The 20,892-nt window shown below is 55.5% G+C and overlaps 1 protein-coding gene and 1 long non-coding RNA gene across 2 annotated transcripts in view; one reads left to right on the top strand and one right to left on the bottom strand.

The window, feature by feature from the left end:
* The window catches only part of ARRB2 (arrestin beta 2), a 233,660-nt gene that overhangs the window by 135,291 nt on the left and 77,477 nt on the right, over positions 1 to 20,892 (top strand). The window lies entirely within an intron of this gene.
* Positions 18,299 to 19,205, bottom strand: LOC144325249 (uncharacterized). Its single transcript, XR_013390537.1, has 2 exons — positions 18,721 to 19,205; positions 18,299 to 18,424 (listed from the first exon to the last, which is right to left on the bottom strand). It is a non-coding gene; the product is annotated as an uncharacterized LOC144325249 (long non-coding RNA).

The raw sequence follows: 20,892 nt of genomic DNA, 5'->3' as shown, positions 1-20,892 counted from the left end.
GGACTGAACCAAGGCTGGACTATGAGCTTTGCTTAAGAAGAGAAAGGAGAATAATAATAATAATAATAATAATTTATTATTTATACCCCGCCCATCTGGCTGGGTTTCCCCAGCCACTCTGGGCGGCTTCCAAAAGAATATTAAAATACTGTGATACATCAAACATTAAAAGCTTCCCTAAACAGGGCTGCCTTCAGATGTCTTCTAAAAGTCTGGTAGTTGTTGTTCTCTTTGACATCTGGTGGGAGGGCGTTCCACAGGGAGGGCGCCACTACCGAGAAGGCCCTCTGCCTGGTTCCCTGTAATGCTCTTGCCCTCCTAGAAGGAAAGTGACCGTCCCAGATGTGCAGGAAAGTGAAGGGATTTCTGTGAAATGAATCAGCCTGGTTGATCCTGCTTTTCAGTATTTGCAGTCAAGGAATAAAGTCAGAACGGTGAGTGACAAGTGAGTCATTTGGACCAAGTGTAACGTGGAAACCAGGCTATAGCGAGGAGTTCCCACCTCCTCAAGACAAACTACTGAGATGGGGTCCTTTTTCCCTTGTTCTGAGGGCCAGATCCTCATCTGGGAAACGCCCTGAGGGCCAAGTGGGTGAGGCCAAAGGACAGAACTCAAAAGCAGGTAAAGTAGGACCTACCTGCTTTCTGTGATTGTAAGTTGTTTTAAACTGTTTTCAATGTTGTGTTTTAATCCTGAAATATGCCCTGGGAATTCAGGATGGTGGCTGTGTCATTAATAATGTGACACAGCACAACCCCCACATCTGTGTGGGGTCCTTCTGGATGAGTCCCTTTGTGGCCAGGGGACTCCATGCTCTGCTTCTGGGGGGATATTTGCCATGCCCTCCATGCGGAGCTGCGCTTGAAGATGACTCGGAAATCGATGGAAAGCAGGGACCAAGTTAGGGGCTGGCTTCCCTCCTGGCATTTCCCCCCCTGGGCTCCAAAGGGCAGCCATGGGTCTGGCTCCTCCGTATCCTGACCAGCCTTTGAGTGGTGGAGATTCCTGCACTGCTCATCTTTGGCCTGGAGGACTCTGGTGGTTCCCTCCCCACCCCCTGGATCCTGTGCCGAGAGGACCCTCTGCTCCCTGATTTGGGGGGTCCCCCTCCCCTTCCCCCCAACGCCCCCTAAGCGGGAAGAGAGAGAGACTCACTCGGTGCAGAAGGCGCCTCCGAGGAGACAACAGCTGCCTCCTCGGACAGGAAGGGCCTCTGGAGGACCCGCCCCCGCCTTCCTTCCGGGTCCTCTCTAGGAACCCAGCTCAGTTCCTCTTAACCCTTGGCCAGCCGAGCTCACCCAGCTGCGGCCCCTGTCCCTCCCCATCGCCACTCCTTTTATGCGGGAGGGGGGAATAATCAGAAAACAGGTTCTATTAAAGGATAAGGGAGTTTTGTAACAGAAGAAGAACATTTTATACGCCATTTCCTCCCTGGGTTCTTTTCTCTCTTCTTCTCTGCCTGCCCCTCCCTTCTCCCCCAGCAAGAGGGCCAAGTCCCAGGCGCCTTTCCGGCTCCAGGGGAGACAGAGCTCAGCCCCCCTCAGAGCAGCCCCCCTTTCAAGGCACAGTGTCAGAAAGGAGCAATACTAAGCAGTGTGTCTGAGAGAGACAGAGGAGGTGGAGAGAAAAACAGCTGAGCCCGGGCCGAGTCTGGTGGCGCAGTCTGATTGGCTACCGAGACACCAGCCCTTTTGGCGGGAAGATGAGAGGCGCCTTTTCTGAGGGAGTTTGGAGGCTGGAGCCGAGATGGGAGGAAGGGAGGAGGCTGAGTCTGAGGGAGAAGTGGCTCTGGCCTGAGGAGAAGAAGGAGAGAGGAAGAGGGGCTGAGTCTGAGGGAGAAGTGGCTCTGGCCTGAGGAGAAGAAGGAGAGAGGAAGAGGGGCTGAGTCGGGGGGAGAAGTGGCTCTGGCCTGAGGAGAAGAAGGAGAGGGGAAGAGGGGCTGAGTCTGAGGGAGAAGTGGCTCTGGCCTGAGGAGAAAAAGGAGAGAGGAAGAGGGGCTGAGTCTGAGGGAGAAGTGGCTCTGGCCTGAGGAGAAGAAGGAGAGAGGAAGAGGGGCTGAGTCTGAGGGAGAAGTGGCTCTGGCCTGAGGAGAAGAAGGAGAGAGGAAGAGGGGCTGAGTCTGAGGGAGAAGTGGCTCTGGCCTGAGGAGAAGAAGGAGAGAGGAAGAGGGGCTGAGTCTGGGGGGAGAAGTGGCTCTGGCCTGAGGAGAAAAAGTAGAGAGGAAGAGGGGCTGAGTATGAGGGAGAAGTGGCTCTGGCCTGAGGAGGAGAAGAAGGAGAGGGGAAGAGGGGCTGAGTCTGAGGGAGAAGTGGCTCTGGCCTGAGGAGAAGAAGGAGAGAGGAAGAGGGGCTGAGTCTGAGGGAGAAGTGGCTCTGGCCTGAGGAGAAGAAGGAGAGAGGAAGAGGGGCTGAGTCTGGGGGGAGAAGTGGCTCTGGCCTGAGGAGAAAAAGTAGAGAGGAAGAGGGGCTGAGTCTGAGGGAGAAGTGGCTCTGGCCTGAGGAGGAGAAGAAGGAGAGGGGAAGAGGGGCTGAGTCTGAGGGAGAAGTGGCTCTGGCCTGAGGAGAAGAAGGAGAGAGGAAGAGGGGCTGAGTCTGAGGGAGAAGTGGCTCTGGCCTGAGGAGAAGGAGGAGAGGGGAAGAGGGGCTGAGTCTGAGGGAGAAGTGGCTCTGGCCTGAGGAGAAGAAGGAGAGAGGAAGAGGGGCTGAGTCTGAGGGAGAAGTGGCTCTGGCCTGAGGAGAAGAAGGAGAGGGGAAGAGGGGCTGAGTCTGAGGGAGAAGTGGCTCTGGCCTGAGGAGAAGAAGGAGAGAGGAAGAGGGGCTGAGTCTGAGGGAGAAGTGGCTCTGGCCTGAGGAGAAGAAGGAGAGGGGAAGAGGGGCTGAGTCTGAGGGAGAAGTGGCTCTGGCCTGAGGAGAAGAAGGAGAGAAGAAGAGGGGCTGAGTCTGAGGGAGAAGTGGCTCTGGCCTGAGGAGAAGAAGGAGAGGGGAAGAGGGGCTGAGTCGGGGGGAGAAGTGGCTCTGGCCTGAGGAGAAGAAGGAGAGGGGAAGAGGGGCTGAGTCTGAGGGAGAAGTGGCTCTGGCCTGAGGAGGAGAAGGAGAGAGGAAGAGGGGCTGAGTCGGGGGGAGAAGTGGCTCTGGCCTGAGGAGAAGAAGGAGAGAGGAAGAGGGGCTGAGTCTGAGGGAGAAGTGGCTCTGGCCTGAGGAGAAGAAGGAGAGGGGAAGAGGGGCTGAGTCTGAGGGAGAAGTGGCTCTGGCCTGAGGAGAAGAAGGAGAGAGGAAGAGGGGCTGAGTCTGAGGGAGAAGTGGCTCTGGCTGGAGGAGAAGAAGGAGAGAGGAAGAGGGGCCGAGTCTGAGGGAGAAGTGCCTCTGGCCTGAGAAGAAGAAGGAGAGGGGAAGAGGGGCTGAGTCTGAGGGAGAAGTGGCTCTGGCCTGAGGAGAAGAAGGAGAGGGGAAGAGGGGCTGAGTCGGGGGGAGAAGTGGCTCTGGCCTGAGGAGAAGAAGGAGAGAGGAAGAGGGGCTGAGTCTGAGGGAGAAGTGGCTCTGGCCTGAGGAGAAGAAGGAGAGGGGAAGAGGGGCTGAGTCTGAGGGAGAAGTGGCTCTGGCCTGAGGAGAAGAAGGAGAGAGGAAGAGGGGCTGAGTCTGAGGGAGAAGTGGCTCTGGCTGGAGGAGAAGAAGGAGAGAGGAAGAGGGGCCGAGTCTGAGGGAGAAGTGCCTCTGGCCTGAGAAGAAGAAGGAGAGGGGAAGAGGGGCTGAGTCTGAGGGAGAAGTGGCTCTGGCCTGAGGAGAATCTCGGGGGCCAGAAGAAGGAGAGGGGAAGAGGGGCTGAGTCGGGGGGAGAAGTGGCTCGGGCCTGAGGAGAAGAAGGAGAGAGGAAGAGGGGCTGAGTCTGAGGGAGAAGTGGCTCTGGCCTGAGGAGAAGAAGGAGAGAGGAAGAGGGGCTGAGTCTGAGGGAGAAGTGGCTCTGGCCTGAGGAGAAGAAGGAGAGAGGAGGAGAGGCTGAGTCTGAGGGAGAAGTGGCTCTGGCCTGAGGAGAAGAAGGAGAGAGGAGGAGAGGCTGAGTCTGAGGGAGAAGTGGCTCTGGCCTGAGGAGAATCTCTGGGGCCAGAAGAAGGAGAGAGGAAGAGGGGCTGAGTCGGGGGGGAGAAGTGGCTCTGGCCTGAGGAGAAGAAGGAGAGGGGAAGAGGGGCTGAGTCTGAGGGAGAAGTGGCTCTGGCCTGAGGAGAAGAAGGAGAGAGGAAGAGGGGCTGAGTCGGGGGGAGAAGTGGCTCTGGCCTGAGGAGAAGAAGGAGAGAGGAAGAGGGGCTGAGTCGGGGGGGAGAAGTGGCTCTGGCCTGAGGAGAAGAAGGAGAGGGGAAGAGGGGCTGAGTCTGAGGGAGAAGTGGCTCTGGCCTGAGGAGAAGAAGGAGAGAGGAGGAGAGGCTGAGTCTGAGGGAGAAGTGGCTCTGGCCTGAGGAGAAGAAGGAGAGAGGAGGAGAGGCTGAGTCTGAGGGAGAAGTGGATCTGGCCTGAGGAGAAGAAGGAGAGAGGAGGAGAGGCTGAGTCTGAGGGAGAAGTGGATCTGGCCTGAGGAGAAGAAGGAGAGAGGAGGAGAGGCTGAGTCTGAGGGAGAAGTGGCTCTGGCCTGAGGAGAATCTCTGGGGTCAGAAGAAGGAGAGAGGAAGAGGGGCTGAGTCGGGGGGGAGAAGTGGCTCTGGCCTGAGGAGAAGAAGGAGAGAGGAAGAGGGGCTGAGTCTGAGGGAGAAGTGGCTCTGCCCTGAGGAGGAGAAGGAGAGAGGAAGAGGGGCTGAGTCTGAGGGAGAAGTGGCTCTGGCCTGAGGAGAAGAAGGAGAGAGGAAGAGGGGCTGAGTCTGAGGGAGAAGTGGCTCTGGCCTGAGGAGAAGAAGGAGAGAGGAAGAGGGGCTGAGTCTGAGGGAGAAGTGGCTCTGGCCTGAGGAGAAGAAGGAGAGAGGAGGAGAGGCTGAGTCTGAGGGAGAAGTGGCTCTGGCCTGAGGAGAAGAAGGAGAGGGGAAGAGGGGCTGAGTCTGAGGGAGAAGTGGCTCTGGCCTGAGGAGGAGAAGGAGAGAGGAAGAGGGGCTGAGTCTGAGGGAGAAGTGGCTCTGGCCTGAGGAGAAGAAGGAGAGGGGAAGAGGGGCTGAGTCTGGGGAAGAAGTGGCTCTGGCCTGAGGAGGAGGAGGAGAGAGGAAGAGGGGCTGAGTCTGAGGGAGAAGTGGCTCTGGCCTGAGGGGAATCTCTGGGACCAGAAGAAGGAGAGGGGAAGAGGGGCTGAGTCGGAGGGAGAAGTGTCTCTGGCCTGAGGAGAAGAAGGAGAGAGGAAGAGGGGCTGAGTCTGAGGGAGAAGTGGCTCTGGCCTGAGGAGAAGAAGGAGAGAGGAAGAGGGGCTGAGTCTGAGGGAGAAGTGGCTCTGGCCTGAGGAGAAGAAGGAGAGAGGAAGAGGGGCTGAGTCTGAGGGAGAAGTGGCTCTGGCCTGAGGAGAAGAAGGAGAGAGGAAGAGGGGCTGAGTCTGAGGGAGAAGTGGCTCTGGCCTGAGGAGAAGAAGGAGAGAGGAAGAGGGGCTGAGTCTGAGGGAGAAGTGGCTCTGGCCTGAGGAGGAGGAGGAGAGGGGAAGAGGGGCTGAGTCTGAGGGAGAAGTGGCTCTGGCCTGAGGAGAAGAAGGAGAGAGGAAGAGGGGCTGAGTCTGAGGGAGAAGTGGCTCTGGCCTGAGGAGAAGAAGGAGAGGGGAAGAGGGGCTGAGTCTGAGGGAGAAGTGGATCTGGCCTGAGGAGAAGAAGGAGAGAGGAAGAGGGGCTGAGTCTGAGGGAGAAGTGGCTCTGGCCTGAGGAGAAGAAGGAGAGAGGAAGAGGGGCTGAGTCTGAGGGAGAAGTGGCTCTGGCCTGAGGAGAAGAAGGAGAGGGGAAGAGGGGCTGAGTCTGAGGGAGAAGTGGCTCTGGCCTGAGGAGGAGGAGGAGAGAGGAAGAGGGGCTGAGTCTGAGGGAGAAGTGGCTCTGGCCTGAGGAGAAGAAGGAGAGAGGAAGAGGGGCTGAGTCTGAGGGAGAAGTGGCTCTGGCCTGAGGAGGAGGAGGAGAGAGGAAGAGGGGCTGAGTCTGAGGGAGAAGTGGCTCTGGCCTGAGGAGAAGAAGGAGAGAGGAAGAGGGGCTGAGTCTGAGGGAGAAGTGGCTCTGGCCTGAGGAGAAGAAGGAGAGGAAGAGGGGCTGAGTCTGAGGGAGAAGTGGCTCTGGCCTGAGGAGAAGAAGGAGAGGGGAAGAGGGGCTGAGTCTGAGGGAGAAGTGGCTCTGGCCTGAGGAGAAGAAGGAGAGGGGAAGAGGGGCTGAGTCTGAGGGAGAAGTGGCTCTGGCCTGAGGAGAAGAAGGAGAGAGGAAGAGGGGCTGAGTCTGAGGGAGAAGTGGCTCTGGCCTGAGGAGAAGAAGGAGAGAGGAGGAGAGGCTGAGTCTGAGGGAGAAGTGGCTCTGGCCTGAGGAGAAGAAGGAGAGGGGAAGAGGGGCTGAGTCTGAGGGAGAAGTGGCTCTGGCCTGAGGAGAAGAAGGAGAGAGGAAGAGGGGCTGAGTCTGAGGGAGAAGTGGCTCTGGCCTGAGGAGAAGAAGGAGAGAGGAAGAGGGGCTGAGTCTGAGGGAGAAGTGGCTCTGGCCTGAGGAGAAGAAGGAGAGGAAGAGGGGCTGAGTCTGAGGGAGAAGTGGCTCTGGCCTGAGGAGAAGAAGGAGAGGGGAAGAGGGGCTGAGTCTGAGGGAGAAGTGGCTCTGGCCTGAGGAGAAGAAGGAGAGGGGAAGAGGGGCTGAGTCTGAGGGAGAAGTGGCTCTGGCCTGAGGAGAAGAAGGAGAGAGGAAGAGGGGCTGAGTCTGAGGGAGAAGTGGCTCTGGCCTGAGGAGAAGAAGGAGAGAGGAGGAGAGGCTGAGTCTGAGGGAGAAGTGGCTCTGGCCTGAGGAGAAGAAGGAGAGGGGAAGAGGGGCTGAGTCTGAGGGAGAAGTGGCTCTGGCCTGAGGAGAAGAAGGAGAGAGGAAGAGGGGCTGAGTCTGAGGGAGAAGTGGCTCTGGCCTGAGGAGAAGAAGGAGAGGGGAAGAGGGGCTGAGTCGGGGGGGAGAAGTGGCTCTGGCCTGAGGAAAAGAAGGAGAGAGGAGGAGAGGCTGAGTCTGAGGGAGAAGTGGCTCTGGCCTGAGGAGAATCTCTGGGGCCAGAAGAAGGAGAGAGGAAGAGGGGCTGAGTCGGGGGGGAGAAGTGGCTCTGGCCTGAGGAGAAGAAGGAGAGGGGAAGAGGGGCTGAGTCTGAGGGAGAAGTGGCTCTGGCCTGAGGAGAAGAAGGAGAGAGGAAGAGGGGCTGAGTCGGGGGGAGAAGTGGCTCTGGCCTGAGGAGAAGAAGGAGAGAGGAAGAGGGGCTGAGTCTGAGGGAGAAGTGGCTCTGGCCTGAGGAGAAGAAGGAGAGGGGAAGAGGGGCTGAGTCGGGGGGAGAAGTGGCTCTGGCCTGAGGAGAAGAAGGAGAGAGGAAGAGGGGCTGAGTCTGAGGGAGAAGTGGCTCTGGCCTGAGGAGAAGAAGGAGAGGGGAAGAGGGGCTGAGTCTGAGGGAGAAGTGGCTCTGGCCTGAGGAGAAGAAGGAGAGAGGAAGAGGGGCTGAGTCTGAGGGAGAAGTGGCTCTGGCCTGAGGAGAAGAAGGAGAGAGGAAGAGGGGCTGAGTCTGAGGGAGAAGTGGCTCTGGCCTGAGGAGAAGAAGGAGAGAGGAAGAGGGGCTGAGTCTGAGGGAGAAGTGGCTCTGGCCTGAGGAGGAGGAGGAGAGAGGAAGAGGGGCCGAGTCTGAGGGAGAAGTGGCTCTGGCCTGAGGAGAAGAAGGAGAGAGGAGGAGAGGCTGAGTCTGAGGGAGAAGTGGCTCTGGCCTGAGGAGAAGAAGGAGAGAGGAAGAGGGGCTGAGTCGGGGGGGAGAAGTGGCTCTGGCCTGAGGAGAAGAAGGAGAGAGGAAGAGGGGCTGAGTCTGAGGGAGAAGTGGCTCTGGCCTGAGGAGAAGAAGGAGAGGGGAAGAGGGGCTGAGTCTGAGGGAGAAGTGGCTCTGCCCTGAGGAGGAGAAGGAGAGAGGAAGAGGGGCTGAGTCTGAGGGAGAAGTGGCTCTGGCCTGAGGAGAAGAAGGAGAGAGGAAGAGGGGCTGAGTCTGAGGGAGAAGTGGCTCTGGCCTGAGGAGAAGAAGGAGAGAGGAGGAGAGGCTGAGTCTGAGGGAGAAGTGGATCTGGCCTGAGGAGAAGAAGGAGAGAGGAGGAGAGGCTGAGTCTAAGGGAGAAGTGGCTCTGGCCTGAGGAGAATCTCTGGGGCCAGAAGAAGGAGAGAGGAAGAGGGGCTGAGTCGGGGGGGAGAAGTGGCTCTGGCCTGAGGAGAAGAAGGAGAGAGGAAGAGGGGCTGAGTCTGAGGGAGAAGTGGCTCTGGCCTGAGGAGAAGAAGGAGAGGGGAAGAGGGGCTGAGTCTGAGGGAGAAGTGGCTCTGCCCTGAGGAGGAGAAGGAGAGAGGAAGAGGGGCTGAGTCTGAGGGAGAAGTGGCTCTGGCCTGAGGAGAAGAAGGAGAGAGGAAGAGGGGCTGAGTCTGAGGGAGAAGTGGCTCTGGCCTGAGGAGAAGAAGGAGAGAGGAAGAGGGGCTGAGTCTGAGGGAGAAGTGGCTCTGGCCTGAGGAGAAGAAGGAGAGAGGAGGAGAGGCTGAGTCTGAGGGAGAAGTGGCTCTGGCCTGAGGAGAAGAAGGAGAGGGGAAGAGGGGCTGAGTCTGAGGGAGAAGTGGCTCTGGCCTGAGGAGGAGAAGGAGAGAGGAAGAGGGGCTGAGTCTGAGGGAGAAGTGGCTCTGGCCTGAGGAGAAGAAGGAGAGGGGAAGAGGGGCTGAGTCTGGGGAAGAAGTGGCTCTGGCCTGAGGAGGAGGAGGAGAGAGGAAGAGGGGCTGAGTCTGAGGGAGAAGTGGCTCTGGCCTGAGGGGAATCTCTGGGACCAGAAGAAGGAGAGGGGAAGAGGGGCTGAGTCGGAGGGAGAAGTGTCTCTGGCCTGAGGAGAAGAAGGAGAGAGGAAGAGGGGCTGAGTCTGAGGGAGAAGTGGCTCTGGCCTGAGGAGAAGAAGGAGAGAGGAAGAGGGGCTGAGTCTGAGGGAGAAGTGGCTCTGGCCTGAGGAGAAGAAGGAGAGAGGAAGAGGGGTTGAGTCTGGGGGAGAAGTGGCTCTGGCCTGAGGAGAAGAAGGAGAGAGGAAGAGGGGCTGAGTCTGAGGGAGAAGTGGCTCTGGCCTGAGGAGAAGAAGGAGAGAGGAAGAGGGGCTGAGTCTGAGGGAGAAGTGGCTCTGGCCTGAGGAGAAGAAGGAGAGAGGAAGAGGGGCTGAGTCTGAGGGAGAAGTGGCTCTGGCCTGAGGAGAAGAAGGAGAGAGGAAGAGGGGCTGAGTCTGAGGGAGAAGTGGCTCTGGCCTGAGGAGAAGAAGGAGAGAGGAAGAGGGGCTGAGTCTGAGGGAGAAGTGGCTCTGGCCTGAGGAGAAGAAGGAGAGAGGAAGAGGGGCTGAGTCTGAGGGAGAAGTGGCTCTGGCCTGAGGAGGAGGAGGAGAGGGGAAGAGGGGCTGAGTCTGAGGGAGAAGTGGCTCTGGCCTGAGGAGAAGAAGGAGAGAGGAAGAGGGGCTGAGTCTGAGGGAGAAGTGGCTCTGGCCTGAGGAGAAGAAGGAGAGGGGAAGAGGGGCTGAGTCTGAGGGAGAAGTGGATCTGGCCTGAGGAGAAGAAGGAGAGAGGAAGAGGGGCTGAGTCTGAGGGAGAAGTGGCTCTGGCCTGAGGAGAAGAAGGAGAGAGGAAGAGGGGCTGAGTCTGAGGGAGAAGTGGCTCTGGCCTGAGGAGAAGAAGGAGAGGGGAAGAGGGGCTGAGTCTGAGGGAGAAGTGGCTCTGGCCTGAGGAGGAGGAGGAGAGAGGAAGAGGGGCTGAGTCTGAGGGAGAAGTGGCTCTGGCCTGAGGAGAAGAAGGAGAGAGGAAGAGGGGCTGAGTCTGAGGGAGAAGTGGCTCTGGCCTGAGGAGGAGGAGGAGAGAGGAAGAGGGGCTGAGTCTGAGGGAGAAGTGGCTCTGGCCTGAGGAGAAGGAGAGGGGAAGAGGGGCTGAGTCTGAGGGAGAAGTGGCTCTGGCCTGAGGAGGAGGAGGAGAGAGGAAGAGGGGCTGAGTCTGAGGGAGAAGTGGCTCTGGCCTGAGGAGAAGAAGGAGAGAGGAAGAGGGGCTGAGTCTGAGGGAGAAGTGGCTCTGGCCTGAGGAGAAGAAGGAGAGGGGAAGAGGGGCTGAGTCTGAGGGAGAAGTGGCTCTGGCCTGAGGAGAAGAAGGAGAGGGGAAGAGGGGCTGAGTCTGAGGGAGAAGTGGCTCTGGCCTGAGGAGAAGAAGGAGAGGGGAAGAGGGGCTGAGTCTGAGGGGAGACGTGGCTCTGCCCTGAGGAGGAGAAGGAGAGAGGAAGAGGGGCTGAGTCTGAGGGAGAAGTGGCTCTGGCCTGAGGAGAAGAAGGAGAGAGGAAGAGGGGCTGAGTCGGGGGGAGAAGTGGCTCTGGCCTGAGGAGAAGAAGGAGAGAGGAAGAGGGGCTGAGTCTGAGGGAGAAGTGGCTCTGGCCTGAGGAGAAGAAGGAGAGAGGAAGAGGGGCTGAGTCTGAGGGAGAAGTGGCTCTGGCCTGAGGAGAAGAAGGAGAGGGGAAGAGGGGCTGAGTCTGAGGGAGAAGTGGCTCTGGCCTGAGGAGAAGAAGGAGAGGGGAAGAGGGGCTGAGTCTGAGGGAGAAGTGGCTCTGGCCTGAGGAGAAGAAGGAGAGGGGAAGAGGGGCTGAGTCGGGGGGAGAAGTGGCTCTGGCCTGAGGAGAAGAAGGAGAGAGGAAGAGGGGCTGAGTCGGGGGGAGACAGGCTCTGGGGGTCTGAGAGAAAGAAGGGGGCCGAGGGATCCCCTGGGTCTGGCGCCCAAAAGAAAACGCCTCAGGAGGGGCATTGCTGAGAGGAGAGAGGGAGGCTGAGGGAAAGGAACCTGGTCTGGGTCAAAAGGATTGAACTGCTACACCTGCTAAAACTAAGGAAAGGAACAAAAGGGAAGTAACAGAAACCGAGCCGAGCATTTTCCCACCCAGTCTAGAAACAGGAACATCTACCTGAAGTGTAACAGCTCATTTTAGCAACTGAAGTTTAAGGAAAGCTGTGCCTATGCTACTGGTCTACCTTATAGGAATGTTATAAAAGTTTTTTTTATATTAAGAACTTTGAAATGTACCACACGGAGGTTGTTTCCGCCCCATGTTGCGCCCACCCCCTCCTGCTCCCTCTTCCCTCTGCATTAAAGGGGCACAGCTGGGCCTTTCACCAACCCCCCCCCCCCCTTATTCCCACTGCCACCCCAGAACTCTGACCTGAACACTTCACCCCCAACGTAGCGAAGAATGAGGTGTGAGGTGGAGTACAACTGATTTATTAAAAACAAACACTAATTTCAAGATAACTTGGTGTAGATAAGTTAGGGCTGCCATAAGTCCAGATTTTCTTGGATCTTAGGGAAATCAATAAAAAAATCAGGTTATTTTGGCGCGCGCCAAGTTCAAATGTACAAGAGGGTGGCGCGATGAGCAGCCCGGAGAGGGAGCCGGGTCCCAAAGCCCGCCGAAGAGAGGGGGAGGAGTCCGAGGGGTCCGCATCCGAGGCGTCCAGGAAGGAAGGCACCCCGGGGGGTAGTAGGACCCAGAGGCGGAAGGAGAAACGAAGAAGGTGGAGTAAGGCTAGAGTCTTAAACTGGTGTACAGGGGGCGGAGACTCAGACGAGGCTTCGCTGGTCTAGGGTCTAGACGTAGAGACGCACGCTAGGGCTTGAAAATGGGAACTAAACTTCAATAAAGACTTTTGTACAGTTCCACTGGCTAGCGTTGGTCTTCTGTGAGCTGGGACCTGGAGGCAGTCTCTGACAGTAAGCCTCGTCTCCAATTTCATCAGTTTTCTTCGCCTCAAGCATCGCTACGGGAGCGAGGCAGGGAGGGAAGAAGACTGGTGCCTTGCGAGCTCACAAAAGTCAGGCGAGATGACTACAGAACAGCAAATAGCTTCCCTGCAAGAAGCGGTGACACAACTCAGCGCTGAAATAATCGCATCCAGAAAGAGAGAAGAAGAAGCGGCGGCTGCCTGCAAAGATCTTCAAGCCAGGTTGGAAGGGCTTGCGAAGCAGGGGCTACCGGGACCCAGATCCGAGGGGATTGGGTTGGGGAAGAGAGGAGGCAGCATTGTATCTCATTTTGATGGGAATTTGCAGCAGTACCCCAATTTCCGAGCAGACGTGCTGTTTGCGCTGCAGCTGCTGGATAGAGACTTTAGAGATGAGCAAGAGAAAGTGGGGTTTATCTTGTCCCATTTGCATGGGGACGCGAAAGCATGGCTGCGCAATCTGTGGAGGGATAAGGATCCAGCGCTCCAAAGCGCAAATGCATTCATTAAGGCAATGGATTCCTGTTTCTTATCAAACATAGACATTGACATTGCCCGGAAAGACATATTTGGGCTAAGACAAGGGAAAGCCAGCGTAAGGCAGTATCATTCCCGGTTTTTTGCATTGGTCAACGCGCTGAATTGGGATAAGGATTCTCCGCCAGTTAGAGACCTTTTTTTGGAGGGATTGAGCCCACAGATCAAGGATGAGATGGCACGGGGAGAGAGACCCACAACCACTCAGCAAGTGGTTGAAAGAGCGCTATCGATTGGGGTGAGGCAGGAAGAACGCCCATGAAGCAAAGAAGAAGGGCGTTGGGGACGCACACCAGCGAGAGTGCCCCCCCTCTTGCCCAGAGATGCAGCGCGTGCGCAGTCCACGCCTCCACAGGGAGGGGGCGAAGAGCCGATGGAAATTGGCGGTGCTAGGGCTCACTCAGCTACCAGAGCCTTAACACCGGGAGCAGTCAAACCGAAGCTGCCTAGAGGGAACAGGAAGTGCTATATATGTGATAGTGGACAGCACATGGCGAAAGAGTGTCCCCAGAGGCTCCACAAGCATACTGCAGCTTCAGTGACAGTACTGGAAACAACTCAGCAGAGAGAACCACAGCAGGGAAACGACGGAGTCTGGCTGGAAACGGAGGCACTGGGGCCCAGCCAGACGAGTCACTGAGGAAGTCCCCAGAGATTTTGCAGCCCACAGACCCCCTCCCGCCCAAACCAGTGGTGCAGCTCACCGCATCGCTCCAGCTGCCCAATGGACTCATCTTAGAAGTGCCTATTACAATTGATTCTGGCAGTAATGCAGACTTTATAGGACTGGAGTTCATTCAACAACACAACGTAGCGCTACTGCCAGCCACGCTGCCCCTGAAGGTTGTCACGGTGGATGGCAGGGAACTGCTAGGGGGGCAGGTGGTACAGCAGACGCCGCCGATGGTGATGCAAATTGGGAATCACCAGGAGGTCATCAGCTTCAATGTCACCCAACTGTCGGACACGCCTGTAGTATTAGGCATGAGTTGGCTGCACAGGCACAGCCCAGCATTGGCTTGGTACCAGCGCCAACTGACTTTTGGCTCCTCCTACTGTGCGGAACACTGCATTATACCCAGCCCAGAAGGGGAAGAGGAAGACCCGCAGTTACAGTTGGGCACGCTGCAAGCAGTACCCCTCAAGTATGCGGAGTTTTTGGAGGTATTCTGCGAGAAGGAGGCGGACAAGCTACCTCCTCACAGACCCTATGACTGCAAGATTGACCTCCTGCCGGGGGCGACGCTGCCAACTGGGAAACTGTACTCCATGTCTGAGGATGAACTGCAGGAACTCAGGGAGTTCATAGATCACAATTTGAAGCGTGGGTTCATCCGGGAGTCAAAAGCGGTGGGAGGCAGTCCTGTATTCTTTGTGAAGAAGCGGGACACGCCCCAAAAGAGGCTGGTAGTGGACTATCGAATTTTAAACTCGAAAACCAAGCCCTCAGCCTTCCCCATGCCCAAGATAGACGACCTGCTCGCGACGGTGAGGAAAGGACGCGTTTTCACCAAGTTGGATCTACGTGGGGCGTACAACCTGATTCGCATGCGCGAAGGCGACGAGTGGAAGACGGCCATGTTCACGCCACTGGGCACCTACGAATACAGAGTTATGCCCTTCGGATTACAAAATGGCTCTCACTGTTTCCAAGCCTTTATGCATCATGTGCTGGCGGGACTCCTTTACAAGAAGTGCGTATGCTTCCTGGACGACATCCTGATTTTTTCAGAATCGCGAGAGGCGCACGAGAGGGATGTCAGGGAAGTTCTGCAGAGACTGAAGGAGCACAGGCTGTACGCCAAGCTGGAGAAGTGCCAGTTCGACATGACGGAGGTGGATTTCCTGGGCTACAAGTTGTCGGACAAGGGGCTCGCCATGGACAGTGCCAAGGTTCACGCAGTTTTGGACTGGAAAAGCCCACGCAATCGGAAGGAAGTCCAGCGGTTTGTCGGCTTTGCCAACTTTTACCGCAAGTTCATCAAGGGATTTGCCATGCAGACAGCGGCCATCACCGACACGCTCAGCTCCAAGAAGAAGAAATTCATCTGGACGGAGCAAGCGGAGCAGTCCTTTCAGAAACTCAAGCGTCTCTTCGCGTCCGAAGAGCAGCTGCTGCATGTGAATCCCAGCAGACCCATGAGGGTGGAGACAGACGCCTCAGACAGAGCCGTGGGAGCCGTCCTGTTGCAACAAGACCAGCAGGGGGACTGGAGGCCGTGCGCCTTCTACTCGAGGAAGCTCAGCAAGTCGGAGCAGAATTATACCATCTGGGACAGGGAGTTGCTAGCCATCCATGCAGCGTTCAAGGCATGGCGGCACTTCCTTATCGGAGCCAGACACACAGTGCAGGTCCACACGGACCACAAGAACCTGGAGTACTGGCGCACGGCTAGGTTCCTCAACCAGAGACACATTAGATGGGCAGAGTTCTTCGCGGACTTCGACTTCAAGATAGAGTACATTCCAGGCGACAACAACGTGATGGCGGATGCATTGTCCAGAAAGCCGCAATACCTTGAGGAGGCGGCACCGTCGGCAGCCAAGCACATTTTCGCACCGGAAGCGTGGGCATGCGCGTCGGCAACCGTGGACCTGGACGCCGTACGTCGCGCGCTGCGGGAAGACCCCTACGCACAGGCCAAGATGGAGGAGGTGCACAGGGGCACAGCGAAGGCCGAGTTCCAGATACGCGATGGGTTGCTCCTCCACAAGGGAGCACTCTACGTGCCGGGAGACGACCTCCGCGCAAGGGTACTGCAGCAGCTACACGACGCTCCCACCGCCGGGCACTTTGGCAAAGAAAAGACTGTCGAACTAGTAGCCAGAGACTTTTGGTGGCCCAAGATGCGGGGGGAAGTAGCGGATTACGTCTCGAGATGTGACACCTGCCAAAGGGCCAAGTCAGTTCACAAACCGCCGGCGGGACTGCTGGAACCGCTGCAGACACCGTCTGAACCGTGGGAGAGGGTGGCCCTGGACTTTGTCACGGATCTGCCCAGTTCGAGGGGAAAGACAGCAGTGCTAGTGGTGGTGGACATGTTCACCAAAATGGCACACTTCATTCCGTGTGCGAAGGTAGCCACGGCAGAGCAAACCGCCAAACTGTTCATAGACCACGTGTTCAAAGTCCACGGTCTGCCACGGTCTATTCTCTCCGACCGGGGGCGACAGTTCATCTCGAACTTCTGGCAGAAGCTGATGGGCATTCTGAACGTCAAAGTCAAGTTAGCGTCGGCGAGACACCCACAGACCAACGGGCAAGCGGAGAGGGTCAACGCCATCATGCAGCAGTACCTGAGATGCTACGCCAATCAGCAGCCCACGACATGGGTGGACTACCTGCCACTCGCCGAATTCGCTTACAACAATACGAAGCACGTGTCGACGGGGGTGACGCCGTTCTTCGCCAACAACGGGAGGCATCCCAGAACCTTCCCGGGTTTAGAGAGAGTGGGGGAGGGGGAGCCACAGGCAGCGGAAGCCTTAGCGTCGGAGTTGCAGGAAGTCCACGAACAGCTCAGGAGGCAGTTAGAACTAGCAAAGCACGCATACAAAGTGCAGGCCGACAGACACAGAAGAGTTGGGGAAGACATACAGGTGGGAGACTGGGTCTGGTTAGCAGCGCAAGCAGTGCCGACCAGATCGTTAGCGAAGAAGAAGCTAGGACATAAGCAGCTAGGACCTTACCAAGTCCAGGCACAGGTCAATCCAGTGGCCTTCCGGTTGGCTCTTCCGGAGGGTTCCAGAATGCATCCGGTGTTCCATAGATCGGTGCTCACGCCCTACAAAGCACCTCATAGATTTCAGGAGCCAGACACAGCACCAGACCCGCTCAGAGAAGGGCCCAGAAAGGGGGGGTCGCCAAGAAGGGGGCACATCAACGAGGTCACAGAGATTTTAGACTCAAGATGGGGGGAAGAGGGAGTAGAATATCTCCTAGCCAGAGAGGGTACCCCGGCCAGTGCCAACAGCTGGGTACCGGACTATGCCTTGGAGGAGCCTCTGCTCAAAGAGGAGTTTCATGCCCTCTTCCCACACAGGCCCATGCCAGCCGAGTATTTCGACGACTGGCTCTTCACACCCACTCTTTCAGCCAGCACATTCCAGGGGTTCGACTCGGACGAGGAACAGGCCCCAGTCCCGAGCTCCCAGGTGGGTTCGCCACCGGGGTCTGCCTCAGACCAATCTTATTGGTGGGACGATCGACAAGAGGAGCAGTGGCGCAGGAAGTGGCTGAGGGGTCCTTGGCTGGGACCACCCGAAGAGGGGGAGGGGGGCGAGACGGACATGGACGTGTTGGGGGAAGACGTGGGGTTCGAGCATGGAGACAGAGAGATGGAAGCAGAGGAGAGCGACGTCGACGAGTACATGGGGGACGAACTGTATCCTGCACGCACCCCCGCTACGACGGAGCACCCAGTACCCACACCGGAAGGAGGGGAGGGGGGAAGGGGGGGCTTCGAGGGGGGGATGGATGTCAGGGGTTCAGGAGCAGAGGGACAGGAAAGGGAGGATTTAGAGACCGAGGGAGAGGAATTCGAGGGAGAGGTCAGCGATGATAGCCGTCCGAGGTCTCTAAGTCTCTCCAACGAATCAGAGGATTCACAGAAAGGGGCTCCCGTGGTCAGAGCTAGGGGGTTGCCAGAGGGAACACCTCAGGAAGGAGGGGCCAGAGGGGACTCAGAGAGCAGCAGCTGGAAATCGGGACCAGCTTCCCCACCGGAGAGCAGTAAGGGGGAGGAGTCCCAGGCATCGGCAGCAGGCAGCTTTCCGTCAGCGGAAGGACATGAGTCAGGGTTAGCCACGCCTGCATCAGAGAGCGAGGAAACGGTCAAAAGGAAGGTCAGGGGCAGCGCGCGCGCGCCAAGTTCAAATGTACAAGAGGGTGGCGCAATGAGCAGCCCGGAGAGGGAGCCGGGTCCCAAAGCCCGCCGAAGAGAGGGGGAGGAGTCCGAGGGGTCCGCATCCGAGGCGTCCAGGAAGGAAGGCACCCCGGGGGGTAGTAGGACCCAGAGGCGGAAGGAGAAACGAAGAAGGTGGAGTAAGGCTAGAGTCTTAAACTGGTGTACAGGGGGCGGAGACTCAGACGAGGCTTCGCTGATCTAGGGTCTAGACGTAGAGACGCACGCTAGGGCTTGAAAATGGGAACTAAACTTCAATAAAGACTTTTGTACAGTTCTGCTGGCTAGCGTTGGTCTTCTGTGAGCTGGGACCTGGAGGCAGTCTCTGACACCTGGTTTTTTACTATTTGAAATAACGCAATCCTAACATTAAGTGTATGGTTTCAAATCTTCCGGTTTTTTCTTTTCTTTCTTTTGTCGCTTTATTACTACTGTAACAATGGGTATTACAAGGATGTTCCTATACTACTGAGTTCAACCTCCAACTGTTTTCTTGCAGGCTTTCTCCACCAGCCTGAGGGGGCCGGGTCCAAGGTGATAAGCAGATGGACTCCAGCTACAAAAGCTGAGACCGTGGAAGAGGACAGAGACCATCCTGGCTGTGAGTCCTCTAAGACCTTCTCCTGCCTTGCAGGCCTTTTCCCATGTGGCCTAGGAAAGTCCAGACTGACTCCAGCTACAAAAGCTGGGGCTGCTGAACAAACTCTTGGGCTTAGCAGGTTTGTTGTTGCTACAGGTTTTTCTATCTTTATTTTAGATCTTCTCATGATTTATGTGGCTATTCTTCAGTGTGATTGTGTATTTTAATGTTTTATTTATTGCTTATGACCATTTTGCTATTTATTTATTTAATCTATTACATTTGTATGACGTCTTTCATCCGAAGATCTCACTGTGTTTCACAACATAAAGATGCAAAATAAAAACACAAAATATGCAATAAAAGAAAGAATAACCCCTTCCCACAAACACATTTGCAAGGACATAGATTTAATTAGAAAGGACATAGGTTTAATTAAGCAAAGCTCTGGTTTTGATGTTGTTACACAAGCATGATTCCCATTTCTCAGCTGCAGCACCCCAAACTCACCCTTTCTGCCTACTTAAAGGTCAAGGGTCCCCTGACCATTAGGTCCAGTCGTGACTGACTCTGGGGTTGTGGCGCTCATCTTGCTTTACTGGCCGAGGAAGCCGGTGTACAGCTTCCGGGTCATGTGGCCAGCAGGACTAAGCCGCTTCTGGCAAAGCAGAGCAGCGCACGGAAACGCCGTTTACCTTCCCGCTGGAGCGGTACCTATTTATCTACTTGCACTTTGAGGTGCTTTTGAACTGTTAGGTGGGCAGGATCAGGGACCGAGCAACGGGAGCTCACCCGTCACGGGGATTCGAATCTGCCTCCTTAGCTAACAGTAATTTAAATGCACTATTATTATTTTGATCCCATGTGTACACAACTTTAAATACAAGCACCAGAACCCTGTGCCTAAACTTAAAGAGACGCACATGCATGCACACTTTCCAAGAGTCTCCTGACAGAGCTAGTGTGGGATAGTGGTTAGAGTGTCAGAATTCAACTTGGCAGACCTGGGTTCAAGTCCCTACTTAGCCATGATGCTCACTGGGGGACCAGGCACTGCTTCACATCTTTCAATATGCGAAGGGCCGTGCCATGGAAGATGGAGCAAACTTGGTTTCTCCTACTCTGGTGGAAGGAGGACCCAAACCAATGGATTTAAGATGGGAGGAAGGAGATTCTGACTAAACATCAGGAAGAACTTTCTAGCAGCAAGAACTGTTTGACTGTGAAAGAAAGTAGTTCAGGTGGTGTGGGACACTCCTGAATTGGAAGGTTTTCAAGCAAAGTTTGGGTGGCCATCTGTCATGAATTCTTTTGTTGAATATCCTTCATTGCAGGGGCTTGGAGAAGATGACTCTCACCATCCAATCCAATGCAACAATTCAATGATTCTTGGGGAATCTGATTCTCCCCGCTGTGAGATCTTTGATGGGAAGTGAGAAAGGACTCCTGACTAAAACACTCTCCGCATTCCAAGCATTTATATGGTCTCTCCATTGTATGAATTATTTGATGGGAAATGAGATGGGAGTCCTGACTAAAACTCCTTTCACATTCCAAGCAATGATAAGGATTCTCCCCTGTGTGAATTATTTAATGGGAAGTGAGCTTGGCCCTTTCCTTGAAGCTCTTTCCACATTCCAAGCACTGGTATACAGCTGGATAATCCCCCATTCAAGGTGAGCTGTGGGGTGTGAGAATCCCCGATGCTGTAGGTGGCGCTGTTCAGAACCATCAAAATCTGGGATATTAAGATCCAACAGGGAGCCTTACCAAGAGCGGCCATGATCCCACAATTCTCCTTTATGACTTCCGTATGCAGAGCTCTCTGGTCAGGATCCAGCAACACCCACTGCTCACCTAGAAAAGGAACAGCGACGTCTTCAAAGGACAGTGAACTCTTTAAAAGAGAGAAAGGTCCTCCTCTTAGCCAGTATAATGATCATATTACCACAAATTGTTTTGCTGTTTCCTGCCTGTTCCTGCTGTGCTGTTTTAATGGGATTGTTTTGTTTTCCATACATTCTAAGTATGGATGCTTCTCTTAACGTCTTAATGGAATTATTTTATTTTCTGTTTTGTTCTGTGCATTGTTCTGTGTAGTTGGAGGACTCACCCAATGCCCTAAAAACAACTTCAAGGGGCTTCCCCAGAGCCCATAAATCTCCATGTAGTCACAGTTGGACCTGTGCCAGCAGCAAAATGCGCCTGGCACCTGGCTAATTTCTAACACTATTTTTTTTAAGTAACGGACCCCTGGGCGGTTAAGTCCAAAGGCGACTTTGGGGAGCGGCGCTCATCTCGCTTTCAGGCCGGGGGAGCTGGCCTTTGTCCAGAGAATAGTCAGCTTAGCCTAGCAGGTACTTTGCAGATTCACCAATTGCTTAACAGAACTTCGATTTAAAAAAAAGAAAGAAACTAGCAAAGAAGGAGGCGTTTGGTGGAATACAATCAATTTATTAGAAAATAAACAGGTTCAGGCTAAGTTTGTGCACATATCATTTCAAGTGTTCCTCTTCCTTTTTCCGTTCCTTTATTACTACTGTAACAATGGGCATTCTTAGGCTGCTCCTCTCCTCCTGATCCAACCAACCCCGGCTGACCATTCCCTCTCGCTCTCCACCTCCAAGGGTCTCTCCTGAAGAGGCAGAGACCACCTTGGCTGCTTTGAGTCCCGGAAGACCTGCTCCCTGCCTTGCAGGCCTTTTCTCATCTGACCACAGGGATGTGCAGCTGGGGTTGTTTGGATCTGTTTTAAGTCGTTGCTGTGATTTGTGTGGAAATTGCTGGGCTTGGTTGTGTATTTTTTGATGTTTCATTTCTTGTATAGGACCACTTTCTTAGATACAATCTATTAAACTGGTATATCACCCTCAACCGAAAATCTCAGGACGGTTTCCAGCATTAAAATGCAAAATAAAACACAGAATAAAGAATAGAAACCAGAAAAAAATGAAGCAAACCAATAATTCACCTCCCATAATTGCATT

This window comes from Podarcis muralis, chromosome 13 (assembly GCF_964188315.1).
Source record: "Podarcis muralis chromosome 13, rPodMur119.hap1.1, whole genome shotgun sequence".
Taxonomy (NCBI): domain Eukaryota; kingdom Metazoa; phylum Chordata; class Lepidosauria; order Squamata; family Lacertidae; genus Podarcis; species Podarcis muralis.
Note: the sequence above shows the minus strand (reverse complement) of the source record. Positions and strands in the feature narration are given on the sequence as shown.